This window comes from Sylvia atricapilla, chromosome 3 (assembly GCF_009819655.1).
Source record: "Sylvia atricapilla isolate bSylAtr1 chromosome 3, bSylAtr1.pri, whole genome shotgun sequence".
Classification (NCBI taxonomy): Eukaryota; Metazoa; Chordata; class Aves; order Passeriformes; family Sylviidae; genus Sylvia; species Sylvia atricapilla.
Window position 1 is genome coordinate 107,226,131 of NC_089142.1, and position 15,572 is coordinate 107,241,702.

General features: G+C 46.6%; 1 long non-coding RNA gene across 2 annotated transcripts in view; it reads left to right on the forward strand.

Moving 5' to 3' along the window:
• Positions 1-13,762, forward strand: part of LOC136358514 (uncharacterized) — a 29,884-nt gene extending 16,122 nt beyond the window's left edge. Inside the window, exons 3-4 of one of the 2 annotated variants that reach the window (XR_010743137.1) lie at positions 10,840-10,937; positions 12,174-13,762. This is a non-coding gene — a long non-coding RNA (uncharacterized lncRNA). The remainder of the gene's footprint in view (positions 1-10,839; positions 10,938-12,173) is intronic. The other variant, XR_010743138.1, reaches the window with a different exon arrangement.
• The last annotated feature ends 1,810 nt before the right edge of the window (positions 13,763-15,572 follow it).

Below are 15,572 nucleotides of genomic sequence, written 5' to 3' on the forward strand. Positions count from 1 at the left end.
TGGATGCTGGGGACATGTGCAGTGTGCAAGGAAGTTTTTTGCAGTGTCTGTGAGGGAAATGAAACTTTCTAGACAGGTGGAGCTCATCAGCTTTCAAAAAAACAGCTTCTGCTTAGAGATCAAACAACTGCCATATGGTGTTGTTTTTTCCTATAGCACAAATGTATTTAGCTCTGCCAGGAGAAGTCTGGGGAACTGATTGTCAGTGGCCACACAGGATATGGCTAAACTTGGATTAAAATACTACCAAAGCATGGAGCAGCTTTGGAGAAAGGAGCTGAATGGCAAGTGGGGGAGGAAGTGATGCAGGGGGTCACTTAGGGAAAGAGGTACTGCTCAATTTAACCTCAGTTTTATTTCATGAAAGCCTAGCTGCTGCAAATATATAGGTGTAAAAAAAATAAATTAAAAATTCTAGAACCTTTAAATAACTAGACTCCTTCACCAAGCTCTGAAGCAACATTATTTCAGTAAAAAAAAAAACCAAACAAACAAATAATTGCATGTTACTGTTCTCAGTCTTGGCTATAAGATGAAATCTCATTAGGAGTTGCAATAACAGCAGATCTAAGAGCAAAATTTGGCTTAAAATGCTTTCACTTTCACAACACCCCCTTTTTATTTGAATGCTCAAAGTTGCTGCAAAACGTTTTTGAAAATTAGCTATTAGCTACGTACTGTAGTAATTTTTCTAGTGACAGCCATTGCACAGAACATCTACATTGTAATAAACTTTTTGCAGTACCTTAAATTTGTCTTGTTATTGTCTATCAAGTGTTGTTATTGCTAAACTTGTTCCAGTGCTGACTCAGTTGATGAGCATAATTTTACCTTGTAGGCAGCCCTAATTCGTGATGATCTGGGGCTTCACATAGCGTCTAGAACCTTCCTCAAAAGCCATTTTGCAAGTGACTAAGACATCCATGAAAGATCTTTGAGCTTGAGGTTTGTGCTATAAATGCAATGCAGCATTTATTATTTGGGCTTTACAAATGCAGTTTTAATTTTGCCTTAATCAATACTTCATTAAAGTGGGCCATATAGGAATTGTTTGTTTCTCTGGTCTGCCAAGCAGCTTTCTGTGTCACATTAGGCAAGGAAAAAAAACCAAAGCAAAAAACCAAAACCAAAAAAGCAAAGCTTATAGCATTCAAGACAGCCTGAAAAAATATTTTTCTTTTCCTTGGCCTCCCTTCCCCCTTCCAGGCTTTCTGCTCCAGTAGCTTGTATTGTAGTCATACTATGCTTGGAGTGACTTGAGAGCATCCCTAATGCTGCATCCCGGGCACTGTAAGCAAATAAACTATTTTTGTGCAGCAATCTGTAAGCTGCACTTCAAGAAAAATTTCCTTGTCTGCTGACAGACACCCGGGAAGGCTCAGTGAGGTTTGAGCACAGAGGGCACTGGCAGAATGAGGAAAGTTGCCTCGTCTTCCTTGGTGCAATAAATTCAAAGCAGCTGGAGGAGGGGTTTTCCCTCTCTGTCCATCAGCACTTTGAGTGTTGGGGTTCTGCTGCAGCCCCCGTGTTTGTGTGCCACAGAGAGTGCAAGAGGAGCGGGGAAAGGCCTTGCAGGATGGCTGGGGGCTGTGGCAGGCAGGTGCCAACACAACCTTCTGAGGTGCATGAAAGGTTAGGGCATGGTACCTTGGGGTACAACTTGGTGATACCCAAATGGAACTCTGTTTTATGGGAGTCGTGTTCCGAATGTGATCGTTCCACGGAGGAAGTTCTGCCTTTACACACTCAGGTTTTGATCTGAAGAGGAAGTTGCCTCCTCCCTCTGCCCCTTTTGTCATCTCTGGTGATGAACAAGGTGTGTGGAGACTTTCCCACCTGTGGTTTGGTAGGAACAGACTCATCCCCCTGGAGTGACTGGCACCAAGGTTAACTGCAGAGAGGGTGTTGGGCACCTGCAGGGTGGAACCAATGGCAGGGTGAGCTATCACAAAAAGTTGGATTGCTTTGTCCTTAGATCTGTCCTGCCAAGGTAAAATCCTTTCCGTCTTGGAAAATCACAAGTCTCCCTGCCATGAAGTCACGTCTGGCATCCAGGAATGCGTTTTCCTTTGCTTTCGTTTATAGAGAGTTTCCTATAATTCTCTTTGGATTTTAAGCTGAGCTTGTTGAAGTCTTCTGTTCTTTCCCTCCCCCTGTTGGTTTTTGTTTTCCCTCCTGCCTTTTGTGAGAGAACAAATTGCTTCTGCACCGTTGGAGCTGTGGTTTGCTATGCTCTTTGTACAAGGTGGTTTCACAAAGTGGATGATTGGCTCAGCCCTCTTGACTACTCTCCCCATACACCACTGTTGAGGCTTCAAGGCTCACCTGCTTTTTAGCAAATCAGAGTTGACACTGGCTGTCTTCAGTGCTGGTGAAAGCTTCTCCCCTGCTTCATGGGGCTTGTGGATGGGCTGTTGGCAAGTGTTCCTGACTGCAGCTGCTAAAGCCTTATCTCTCTCTGTATGGACGAGCAGAAGTTGCCTTCAGTGAGTCCCTGGGGTCCTTCGCTGCAGTGCCAAAAGCTCGTTTCATTGCAGGGATGGGGCAAAGTCTGCAGAAGGCCAGTTCAGTGCACTGAGGTTAGAGCTGGCTTTGCAGGGGGAATTGATACCTGCAGGATAACGTGTGAATTTTAACCAGAGCTCTGGTGTCCCAGTTAGCTCCAGTTAATATATGAGAATGGCACTACTATCATTGAGAACAAACCTACTCTGCCTCCTATAAAAATTCCAGCAAGACTCCCATAATCTTATAAACATTTCTGTTACACTCCTGATTCTTGGGACTGGCTTGAACTGCAGCCTAGGGAGGAGCTGAGAGGTGGAGGAGACCCACTCTCCCTCCCAGAGTGGTCTGGCCTGGGGTGGAATTAACCTCTTTGTTCAGTGCAGAGGAAAAAAAAAATTCAAAGCAGGCCCGAGCTGACCTATATTTGATCCTTGCAATGTGCAATTTCTGCTTCCTGCACTTTTTCTTGTGTTGACCTTTTGTTCCTAGGAGATGAGAACTGCTTTGAGGCCTTGCTCTATGTTTTGTATGGCAAAACTTTCCTTTCAACAGGAAAGGATAATTTGAAGATCGTTATTTCTGTCACAGGAAATCCCAGTCGCATTAAAAAAAAAAGGAGACTTGTTCTTGTGAAGTCTTTGAATATCATAGGATTAAATCTCTCTTTAGATTCTGACATTATGGATGGGATGATTGCCACTGATCTCTCATATGGTGCCGTGTGCTTTGGAATAGGATGTTTTGCCAAAGTCTCTCGTCACCACCAACCAAATCTCAGTGAGTGGGGAAGAGAAATGTGGTCTGTGCCAGCGGGGTGAGGGAAGGGCCAGGGGCTGGCTTTTCAAACATCAGGTGATATGGCTGAGGAAAGCATGGATGTTTGCATCTGCTTGTGAGAGAGTGGAGAGAGCAGAAACTGGTTATTCAGAGGACAAGAGGCGATTCAGAGGACCATATGGTAGTCCAAGGCAGAGCTGTGCCAATGCTTTTTTTTTCCCTGCTCCTTTCCGTCTGTTTTCTGGAGGAATGAAGGCACGGGTGAGGAAGGATGTGAGGAAAGCTGTCTGGGGTTGAACAAGGCTTTTGACCTTGAACAAAATATCTCATTTAAAGAATTGGGATCTGAGGCTTAAAGAACCATGCCCAAGCCCTAAGTGCTCCCTTGCACCCTCCTCATCCTTTCCTTTAGTGACCACTACCTCCAAGCTGCTTTGAGCCTTCCGTTGATGGAAATAAGAATCTGAAAAGACCCTTCTTTAAGGGGACTACAAGCAGCTGCCTGAGCCCATGGGGCTCTCCCAGCATCACTGGAGCACTGGTGGTGCTGTGTTAGGTTTACTCCAAGAGATGTTCAGTGCCTCTTTCACGGCCCACACAAGAGGAGGCACTGGCGGACTTTAAGGAGTACTGGGATTTTCCAATGATGTTTTCCAGCAGGCAGTGACAAGGCCTCTTGGTGCTCATCTTCTGGTAGTCATCAGTGAAGAAGGACATTGGTGCTGCTGCCTAATTCCATATCAAAGCGTGTGTTTTGTTTTACTTTCTCAGTGAGGCAGGGGCTGGAGAATGTGCAGGTGAGGGTGGACAGAAGTGGCCATTCCCAGCAGCCTCCCTGCTGCAAGATCAGCTACCCCCATGGGGGCACAGTGTGCGTGCACTGACCGGTGCATCCTGGTGTTTGCAGACGTGCCTTGTCCCAGCTGACGCACTGCAGAGGGAAACAAAAGCACCACGTGCAGAGCCCAAAATGTCTGCAGGCAGCAACATCTTCACAAGGTCCCATCTGTAGCACGACTTGGCCACAAAACCCATCTGACCTATTTTGCCTTGCTGGCTCCTGACACAGGCAAAATGCTATCCCATCACAGATCCTTTCCATGAGGGCTCTTGGTGCCTTTTGACTGGGTTCTGTCAGCCAGCACCTTTTCCCTTCTGTGCAGCTAGCCAGGTGAACTCAGCCGAGCAGCAGTAAATACCTTGGGGGCAGAGAGCAGCCTGACCTTATCAGTGGATGTGTCCCTTGCATTTGAAGGATGCTGAGGTTATGGAGCCAAAGGTAGGAGAAGGAAAACAGTATTTTCTGGAGCAGAACTTCAGCTCCTGCCATGTTACCCCTCCTGCACAGTGAAGTGAAGCTGTGAACAAGATCAGAGTGCAACTGGTCAGCTCCAGGTTTCGTTATAATGTTGAGTTCAGGTTATTTGTGCAGTCTTGCTTCTGCTGCATCCCAGCTTTTGAGAGCTTAACTGCTTCCATGTCTTCTGTGTGCTGCTTTTGGGGAAAAAAAAAAAAAAAAAGTGGGGGGGGGGGGGAAAGAACCAGAAATCCATCTGTCCTGTTTTGTGGCATTGCATTTAGCACCCACTTGGGGCTTCTGATTAGCTTTATTTTGCTTCATGGACTAGTAGAGCAGTGAAGTGTCAGGCACGTGGTGGCCTGGTTAGTTCTCTCTTCTCTCCATCATACCTTGTGCTGTGCAAGACCCAGCTTTGCTTGTATCCTGCACAGTGCCCTTCCTGTGGCAAACTCCTGCTCAGTTGTGAGCAGTCAGCACAATTTATTTGCTATGGAATATAACCTGTCAGCAGATTTTTCTCCTTCCTCGTGGAAAGGCTGAATCCAACACAGACAGTGCTGCCACTGCACTCTGCATTATAAACTCTTCCAAGCAGGGATTTGCACTTGCAAAGCATCTTCCTCTGTCCCTCTCTAGTGGCCAGCACACCAGCAGGGATCTATGAATTTCCATCACCAAAACAGTTTGCAGAGCAGTTGGGCTTGCTGTGATTGTCCCTTGATGGTAATCATCCAGTGTGGAATATCACGTTATGGCTCCAAAGGAACCGCAAGTCAGAGCCTTCATTGGTATCAGCCTCTTCAGTCCCTCAGAAGGCAACACAGCTCCACCACTTCACACCACACATGGTGTGTGCCAGCTCTTATCTGGCATCTCCAGCTCTAATAGGAACATACGCTTGGCTAAATTAAGAAGGAATATTTTTGTGCTTTAGTACAAGCATACTAACAATTCCAGTTTATTTTAAGGATGTGTCTTAAAAGCATAAAAAGTGGCATAAAATAATAATATATGTAATTTACCACTGTGGAGACTGTCAAGTGTTGTCATGCTACTGGCATTGTATTTAATACCCAGGCTGCCAAGAGGCATCGCTAATAGAATTTGCATTAATATACACAGCTTCTTTAAAAATTAATTACCCAAAGTAGAGCATCATGTATTGAGACTCTCAAACAGGAGAGAAACATTGAAGCAGCACTGAAATAAGCAGTCTCAGAGCTCCTTAGGAAGCCAAGGGCGGCTGGAAATATTGTCCCAGCCGTTCTCTCCTGCCCAGTGCATCCTGATGGGGATGCAGACACAAACTGACAGCGGGAAGCATTGCTGTGGAAAATTCTGAAGGAAATCAGAGATTTGAACTGGGCCCGGAGGCTGCTGTGCTGCTGCTGAAGGCTGTTGTTGCAGCTGCAAACTGAAGAAGCTGCAAAGAAATAGAAGGAACCTGTTAAGTCACAAAAAGGGAATGTGATCTTTTCCAGTGTTTTCCCAGAGGCAGGGAGGTGCCAGCGCTTCACAACATGAGTGGGTCACACGTTTGTGGGCTGAGGAAGGTTTGCATAGGTCAGAATGTTTGACAGCAGCAGGGAGGTGGTGCAGAGCTCACCAAGGAAATGTCTGATAACTCTCCTTTATTCTCCTGTTCTTCCAGCAGCCTGCAAATGCAATGGCAGATTGGGATGCTGTTCACTTGACTGTAATAAATTAGCAGCAGCCATTCAGTCTCCCGCCCCTCCAGTTTCTTCATGTGCTGGAAATGGCTAGAGATGCGTTTTTGCTGCTCTGCATGGAGGAGAAAAAACAAACTTCTACTGGTCACAGGTATTGATACCTTTAGTCAGAAGCTGAACAAAGTTAATGGCATTTGTGAAGAGGTTTGGGCAGCTCGTGGCCCTCTTTTCTAATTTAGCTTTGCTGGGTTATAAGTCTGAGCTCTGGTGTGGCCACAAGGGATCTGACCTCATTACTTATGGCCATCCTGTATATCAGCTGAGTGAGGGGAAACAGGCCCAGGGAATGTAGACTGTGCTTGAGCCAGGCAGAGTTTCTTTCTCTCCAATGAGTTTTTCACATTGTTGAGCTCTTTACAGCTTTCCTGCCAAAAAACTTCCCACAAGGGAAGGTATTTTCCTTCATTACTACCTGCAAGTGAATGTTCTGTCTCCAGCTCTGCTAAAGTGATGAATAATTTCCAGCTTTCTCATGTACTGTCACCTTGAAGGTATTTATGAGCTCTGGTCCTGTTCCCTTTGAGTCGAGGCAGTGCCATTGTTTCTATCACAGTCACAAGTCCTGCTGTCCAATTTCAGGGTTCGTTACTCAGCAGTGGAAATTCTCTCTGGGTTGGAATTTGCAAAGTGGGCTTTCAGGCTGGGAGCAACTACAAAACATCAAATGCAGCTATTCACTGATACTTAGGGAAGAGCGAGGGAAATGAATGGTTTTAGTGGTGATCTAGCTGCTTTTGGTGAGTTATTGGAAGTTGAATTTTTTTCAAGCAGTGCAACATTTCTGGTTTTGCTGCAGCTTCTGTCTCCTCAGCATCTCTATCTGCCTGAGGCATATATTCAGTCTAGGGAAGGGAGGTCAGGTTCAGAGACTGTTGCAAGTCTTGGTGGTCAGACAGCTCTGGGCCAAAATACTGTAGACTGAAATACAACTGAAGACCATAAAAGGGGTGGCTTTTAAGACAAATTCTTCCATTTTTCTAAATCTAGCCCTGGTCAGTACTTGTAGGCTCCTTGGCTCTCTATGGATGGACAGGAAGGCCAGGTATAGTTTCTAAGAGCTGTTTTTTGATTTAAAGGAGGCTGTTAGAGCAGGAACTGAGATGTTTAATGAGTGCCTGCTTTTCTGATTCATCGTTTCAGAGCTGTGTTTATTCATATGGTGCTCTGGGTTACCTTCCCTCTCCAATCCCCAGGAAATCATGTTATTAATGACAAATGCTCAGGCTGCTGCTGGTGTCTGAGGGCTCACTGCACAGAGCAGGCTCAGGGGACAGGAATATCCCCTTGGGAAGGCTGAGGGGGTGGATGGCAATGAGAAAGCACCTACGCTCAGTTCTGCAGAAAAATGAGACACAAATCAAGTTCTTCCACACCAAGTAGGGAAACTCAAAGGGTTCCTTTGCTGACCAGATGTGCTGAGTAGCAGAAGGGGAAGGCAGAGCTGGGGGTGGAGTGTGTGTGTATATGTCAAGGGATCCACTGCTTTCCACCCAGTGTAGGATGAACTGGTAGCTGGGACATGATTAGAAGCCATCAAAAATGAGGGCTATTGGAGGTGGGCTGAGCTGAATTCCAACTCTCAAAGACAGGCTGAAAGCTCTGGAGTGGGTCCAAGGAGCGAAATGGGTCAAGAAGCTCTAAATCTAGGAAGGCTTTGTTTGTACATCAGAATGAAAAAAGGTATTTTCCCTTTCTTTCTCTGCTCACATTGATGGGAAGGCTATTCTGGTGACTGCCCTGAGGACCTCCCCCTGCCATGCTACTTCACCACCACCCTTGCAGCCCTACTCCTGCAGCCAGCATTCCAGGGCAAAAGAGGATGGAGAAGAGATTGCACTCTGTTCCAGCACTGGGGATACAAACAGACTCTGTGGCTGTTGCTCCCAGTGTTTGGTGGGAGAACTCCCCTGGGTTCAGACTGTCCTGTGCCTCTTCCAGGGCTGAAACCCAGAAACAGTGCAGATACAGTGCTGGCAACAGCAGGCAGTCCCTACCCTAGAGGAGGATGGAGCTGTCGAGATCTGCAGACAGGATTTTGGAGAACTGCCGTGAAACAGGCAGCTGAAAACATTCAGCTACATTCTAAGGGGTGAAAGAAACTGCTGTGGCACTGGGGAGGGCAGGATGCTTTGTGCGTGGAAGGGAGCTGTCTCAGGACAGGCGGCACAACCTCAGCTGCTCCCGAGTCACCGGGGATGAGCTGTGCTGTGGGAAGGACTCTGCGTGCGGAGCAGAGTTCTGTGCTAACACGAAGGGGATTTGTCTTGTTGGTGCCTCGCTGCCTTTGATTTCCCCAGAAACAAAATGAATCCCACAAGGCATTTCTTTCTCGCTTTCCTCCTGAAGTTTGATAATTTGAAGAGATTCAGGAATTGCGTCATTTAGGAGAAGGTTCCTAGGGAAGGCAGCTCGCAATGCTGGGCAAGGCAGCTTCTGTCTGCCTGGTGCTGCATCTTGAGACTGAGTCAGGAGCACTCTGGGAAAAACTGATCTGATGCTCAGTGCCTGCAGCTCCATTGTAGCCCACAGGGGTTTAAACCATCACAGGGCCTGGAGCTACAGCAAATCAGGGTAGCAGAGGACTGAGGATGTAGCTAGTGAGGGCAAAATCATTGCTTTTCTCTCTGTTACCAGCAGCATCATTTCAGCCTCAGATTATTCCTGCTTCCATGTCCAATGTTCAGCCAAGCCGTGGGACAGACCTGGATTACTGACAGCAAGAAGTGTGAATCCAAACTAGCCATCCCCCTGTTTGTGGAGCAAAACTGATGTTCCCAAGGAAATCCCTGTACTGGGGTGGCAAGGCCCCATGCCTCGGGGCTATTCCAGTATGTCAAGGATTTGGCAGCAGGAGAGGGGTGGAGTTGATGGAGCAAGGATGCACCCCCAAAGTATAACCTGGTCTTGTTTTACTAAGGACAAAATGGTGGTTGAGTGTTTTTTGGGGGCTCTGTTTGTTTGTTTTAGTTTGGCTTTTGTTTGTTTGGGGTTTTTTTCTTTAATATATTAATGACAAGATGGAATTTGCGCTTTTTTTTTTTTTTTTGTCCTTCTCTTTTATTTTCCCCTCCAGCTCTTCCTAATGTTCTGCAGCTCCTCAGCCAGGGGGCTGTATGAACCTGGCTGTCCCAGGCCCTCCTGTTCTCATGGCTTTGCAGCTGGGACTAAATCCACGTGCCAGCCAAAACCCTGACAACATTTTCCTTTGAATCAGTGTCTCTGTGGGAGCATTCTCCAATATAACTTTGGTACTGTAAATACTAGAGATATTTACCTTCTGTTTCAGGGGAGTGAGAGCTTTGGCCTTCCAGCATGATATTTAATTCCTTGGCTGGGCTTAGCCTTTATTGGCCCTGGGTTGTCAGCCAGGGGGGCAGGGGAGCTGTGGTGGATTTCTGTTTGTTCCCTCTGAGGTGTGTGAGGTGTATCACCCTCACAGGCAGATGGCTTTGGAGGAGTCTGTCTCCAAGGAGCCCTGCTGGCTCTGGATGTGGCAGAAGTCACAGTGCAGAAATCCTAGAACAGCAACGTCACCTTGCAGATGTTATCCTTCCCTCACCACCAGTTTCCTCCCTCCAGAAAGGCTTCTCTGATTATTGCTCTTAGCGTAGAAAAGGATCACCATGACATGTGGATCTCATGGAATTTGTCAGATACAAACACTGCCACTGGGACATACAATGACCCAGAGGCTATGTGCCTGCTTGTAGGGTGATGCTCCACAACTCTCCCAGGCAGTCAGGGACTGTCCCAGCTGAGGGCAGGGACAGAGGAAAGGCATCTCTAGATTTTTCATGGTCTTTTAAAAATGATCATTCAAATGTTTCCATTTTCAATAGCAGTGCGTTTTCAGAGGTTACTAAACAAACACCCGGTTCTCTGAAAATTAAATACGACTTTTTATCAAAACCTAGGTGTCTCTATATACTCTCCCCTTTCCTAGTTTACCATTAGAAATGCAGAATACGTGGTGCCGAAATTAAGAATACTCCCAGATTTTTAATTGTGCTTGAAAAGGCTATTTGCTTGTTTTGAAGGGTTAGTTTTCACTATTATTTAGAACTGACTGCCTAAAGCAAAGCACCAAGTTTAGGTTTGGCCTGCCCACACAACATTGTCACACTGATCTTTTGTCAGCCTGACCAAAAGATGACAGTTCCTTGTGTGGCAATGGAAGGTGGGTGAGGACACACTGCAGCAGGTGATGGAGACATTCAGGAATGCTACCAGCTTTCTCATCCTCACCTGCCCCCTGGAAATGTCTCCTGAAGCTGACGGCTGAGAGGACAAGAGCTCCTGGGGGAGGCTGAGGTGCTGCACAGACACCCTGGGTGATTTACCCATTCCTGCAGGGAGCCGGTGGCAGTGCCAGCAGTGAGTCAGGTTTCCTGCTCCTTAAATTTAGATTCGTCAGCCCTCACCTCTCTCTGCAGCTTTGTGAAGCATACTGGGATCCAAGGTAGTTACAAAACAATGTCAAAGGTGTTAAAACGATTACCATAAAAATACATCTGTTTTCTGCAGTAATGCCTTGGAATGCCACAGAGCCCTTGGAAACCAGAAGGATGGCACACAGCTGCCAGAGTGTGCCTTGTGTGGACTTGGAGAAGTCTGCTAAAATGGTAGGATTTTCTTTCCTTTTCAAATCATTATTGTAGGCAGTTAGAAAGAAGCCAGTTCTATATTCCGTGTGATGAGATATTGATCTAACTTCTAAATCCCTCTAACCTGATTAAGGCCTTAAGAATTTCAACTATTGAAAAGAATGATTATTTTTTCATATAAATATCATAAGCTGAACATCCCTAGTGCAGCCTAAGTCTTTGCCTGAGAAATTCAAATAGCTCAGCCTGTAGGGATCATTCAACCCTACCAAAGGCTTTAACATATGTTTGTATGTAAATATAGTTTATATATATATTAAGCTTTTATACGCATATGTAAATGGAGATTATGTATATGGCAGTTTGCAGCCAATCTCGAGAAGGGATTTTCTTAGTACATTTTCAAGGTATGTAGTTGAGCAAACAGAGCCTGATCCAACCCAGGCAGTTTTGAGATGTCTGTTATCCTTGTCACCCTTGGGATCACACCTTCCCTTAAAGGGAGGTGAAGCTCAGGCATATGGGGGTGATTGCAAAGATGCACCTTCCTCTGTGGTAACATTGACTTTACTGCACTCGCTGGAGCAGGTGTTAGTGCAGAAGAGCAGAGATCCAGGGCTCTGGCAAATGCTCATGGCAGATCTCCTTCCACTGGAAGGCAATGCTGCAATTTCCAGCTGAAGTTACTGTGCTGTCACAGCTCACCAAGTCCTTGTGTGTGGTTTGCCACGCTGCCACCCACTCCAGCCTCTCGCCTGCACCGTGCTGGCCACAGGGGTGACTTGAGTTCCCAAAGCTGTGTGTCCTCGTCCTCCAGTGCTGGCACAAAATGGAGACAGATCTTGGCAATTGCAGCAAGTGAGAGCAGGAGGGGCCAAATCTAACCAGCTTTGAGCCCTGTGATGGAGCTGGTCTGGTCCCACAGAGCACAGACCTTTAGGAGCCACCACCCTTACAAAGGTGGGAGTCTTGAGCTTCCTTGGAAGCACGAAGCCACGATCATTTCACTTTGTGCTGATTTTCTGGCCTTGGAGCATTGTGCTTCCTCTTGTCTGCAGAGCATGGTCAAACCCAGAGCTAGGAAAGAAGAGCTGCAGGCCAAACTGCATGGAGCACCTTACAAAAGCAGTGATGGGTGGTTTTTCTGCGCTCTGTGCTTTCCCTTCCCCAGCTCCCAAGGCTCTGTGGAGCTGTAAGGATCAGAGATTTTAAACTCCCCAAAGGAAGTGCAGTATGTGGTACTTGACTTTTCAGGAATACCACGTGGTGGCAATTGTCAAACCAGCTTCCTCCTGTGTGCCATCAGCCCCTGCTAAACATGTGTAGGTTGGTGTTGACACAAGCTCCAGGTGCATCCTGCTGGTCTGAACTGCAGGTGTAAACCCAACACACAAAGTGAGCAATGCCAATCAATCACACATCTGGATTATTTAAAAGGTTGGAACTAGCCGTGTGCTCTCAGCTGGCCCACAGTGACATTTGCATTTTGGCAGCACAAGTGCAGATTTTAATCCTGCCAACAAGAAATCTTTGCGTGTGCCCTGGCTGCATTCAGAAGTACAAGTTTCCTCGAGGCATTCCTGGTTGCAACTGTGAGATAATCAGTGATTGCTTTTTCAAAGTCACAAGGTTCTGGCTGACTTGTCTTTTCCCATGGAAAAATATTAGGATATATGATCTGGGTATGTGGTGGCAGCAATGGAGAAGCTCTTGACAGAAATAGAGAATCCTCCTGAGGACTTTTGCTCTCTGGCAGCTGAAACCTTATCTGCTGAGCTCTCTTTTGGATAACTGAAGGAGACTCTGTGAGCAATGGCAATTCAAAACCGTGCCCAAGAACTGTGCTGAGCACTTCCTCCAGTGTGGGAATATTGCCTGTTTTAGTAAAAGCAGGGCCAAAAAATGAAGATATTCCATGGGGTTGAAGAGGCAGATGCAAGAGGGAGAAGCATACAGAGCTGGAAGTGATGTAGTAGAAACACCTCTTAGAGTGGAGGAGAAAACCAGCATGGTGCCTGTCCAGGAAGGGGAAGCCAGGATGAGGTGCAGGCTTGGAGACGTAGAGATGCAGAAAAGAGGTGAAAGAAGGCAGATGAAATAGATTTCAGTTGTTGTGGTGAGGCAGTGCATGAGGGATAAAGCAAAGCTAAAAGAAGGATGACAGCAGGTAGCAGAAACTGAGAGACGGTTTTCCAACAAAAATGACAGCAGGAGAGAGGCCACGGCACTTTTGCCATCCAGCTACACCAGAAATTCAGAAAGAGATCCTCGTGGATATAATTTAACAGCCTTTTGGTTGACCTGAAATCTCCAGATTATTCACAAGCATCTTGAAGTGCTGGAGCTGAGTGTGACAGGTTGGTTTTGTTAAGACACTCTCACTTCTTGTACTGTCTTCACATCTGTGATGTCGGTGGGTAAAAATAATTCAGTACAAATATAATTTGTGTCTGTCTTTACGAAATCAAAGTTGTTGTGATGCCTGGGGCTGTGACAGAGAGCGTTAGAGAAGCGCAGGCAGAAAGCTGCTGCTGAAGGGAGGCAAAAAGATCTGGAGTTAAATAAAGAAACCAGCTTCAGTATCACACTTCCCCCAGCCCCTCTCCACCGGGCTCACAGTTAATCAGCGTGTGCTGCCCACAGCCCCCTCTGATATATTAATTAGTGCAGCACCCTAACGAGGAGCGCAGAGCGCTGTTTCAGCGGCGATAAGCCGAGCCTTTCTGTGCGTTTCCAGGCAAGCTGGCTCACACTGAGCCCTTAGCCCCTGTCGCAGTAAGGGATGGAAGCGGAAGGTGGAAAGCTGGAGAAGCTCTGATCTCTCACTGGAGAGATGGGAGGCTGTGAAGAGAAAGCTGGAGAAGCTCTGATCTCTCACTGGAGAGATGGGAGGCTGTGAAGAGAAAGCTGGAGAAGCTCTGATCTCTCACTGGAGAGATGGGAGGCTGTGAAGGCGCTCTCCGGATGCCGGCAGAGCAGAGCGAGCCAAAACGTGGAGCCAGCCCCCAGCAGCACAGCAACAGTGAGCTCTCAGGAGGATTCCTGCAGCAGCCTACTGCTTTTAAAGTCTGGTCAATAAACATTAGGTAAAATGGATGTTTCTTTGTCAGTGTGTTTATCTGAACTTCAGCTACATTGAGCACTAGCTGGGAGATATAAAATGTCTTGCGCTGGTTTATTAGAGAGCACCTTTAATTACCTTATTAAGAACTGGCCATTCTCTCCAAGTAAATGAAAATCCGAATCTGTCAGTGCAGTTCAGTAATGATTATTTGCACCCTGAACAGCAAAGGGCCCAGTGGTGCTGTAGAGAGGCTCCAATGTCCACAAACTCCCCACACTGAGAAGGTATTTTCATGTCTCCTGTCTGCAGACACTGTCTGTCCAACACGGCTTTTTGAATGGGATCTGGAGTAAAACAAAAGTGTTTGAATGGAAACGTGGCTTTTGGGGCACTGACCTCCAGTTTGGGTTTTGATTTGCGTTTAAAAGTCAATGTAGGGTAGGATGATGTGTTTGGGGCTGGCTTGCTGTCTCTGCTAGGATTAGGAAATGGAAAATCCTGCAACACTGCCCCCCAACTTACCCAGTTAAATTCCGATATGGGGGACCAGGGAGGCAAAGCACAGGGAGCACTGACCCTGAGTTTGTGCTGTTTCATAGTGGACCACAAACTGGCAGCTCAGCTACTTGAAGGGAGACTTAGTTTTGTGACTGAGGCCAAATGACAACTGCCTAAACAAAGCAGAAGTGCTGCTGAATGATTTGATGTTGACATGGGTTTCCCGAGACCTTCCCCTTCAGTGACTCAGGCCCTTGGTCCCTTCTGTGCTCAGACACATCCACACACAAAGGATGTTCAGGCAGTCTGCTTCTGCCACATTGGCTTGCTTCTTTTATTTTATTTTTTTTAATTATTAGTTGTTAATCCCACTGAGCCAAATGGTATAGACTTTACTGAAGGGGGAAATTGCTTGTTGCTATCCAAATAATGCAGCCTGGAACAGTCTTGGAAGCGAAAGGTGCATTTAACTGCTATTAACCTCACTCCTCACCTCAACCCAAACACCATAACCTGGACAAGGCACCTCCCTTTGCCCTGCAGCACAGTTGTTTAAAATGACTCATTATGGATCAAAATATGCATCAGCTCAGAGAAACCCTCCACTGCACAGCCCATCACTTCCCTGGGACTGCAGAGTTCACAAGAGGTGTTGAACTGGTCCTAAGCCATGGAAGCAACAGGACTGATGAGGAATAACCTGCTTTAAGATCTATATTCACAGCTTACTTTTCACAAGGCTTATCAGAGAAAGCTGCTTCACCCTCTTAATTATCACATGGGTTAAATATGACACAGGTGGTTGTGGTTTATGCTTGTTGCAAGCACCTGCTCCAAGGGGCTAACGCAAAGAAACAAGGTTATATTCAAGCTCTAATTTAGACAGTAAATCCCCTGGTGATCATGGCTCTCTGTGCAGCTCTGAGTGCCAGGATCCTCCTCCAGAAACACCCCAGCCAGAAGGTACCAGAGGGCCGGTGTGAGTTAACCGGTAATAGCGGCAGGAGCCACAGAGTCTGTGAAGCAAAATCAATGGAGCAGGATCTGAAAGCTGCACTAAATAACCCCTCAATAATCATAAATCTTGTTAC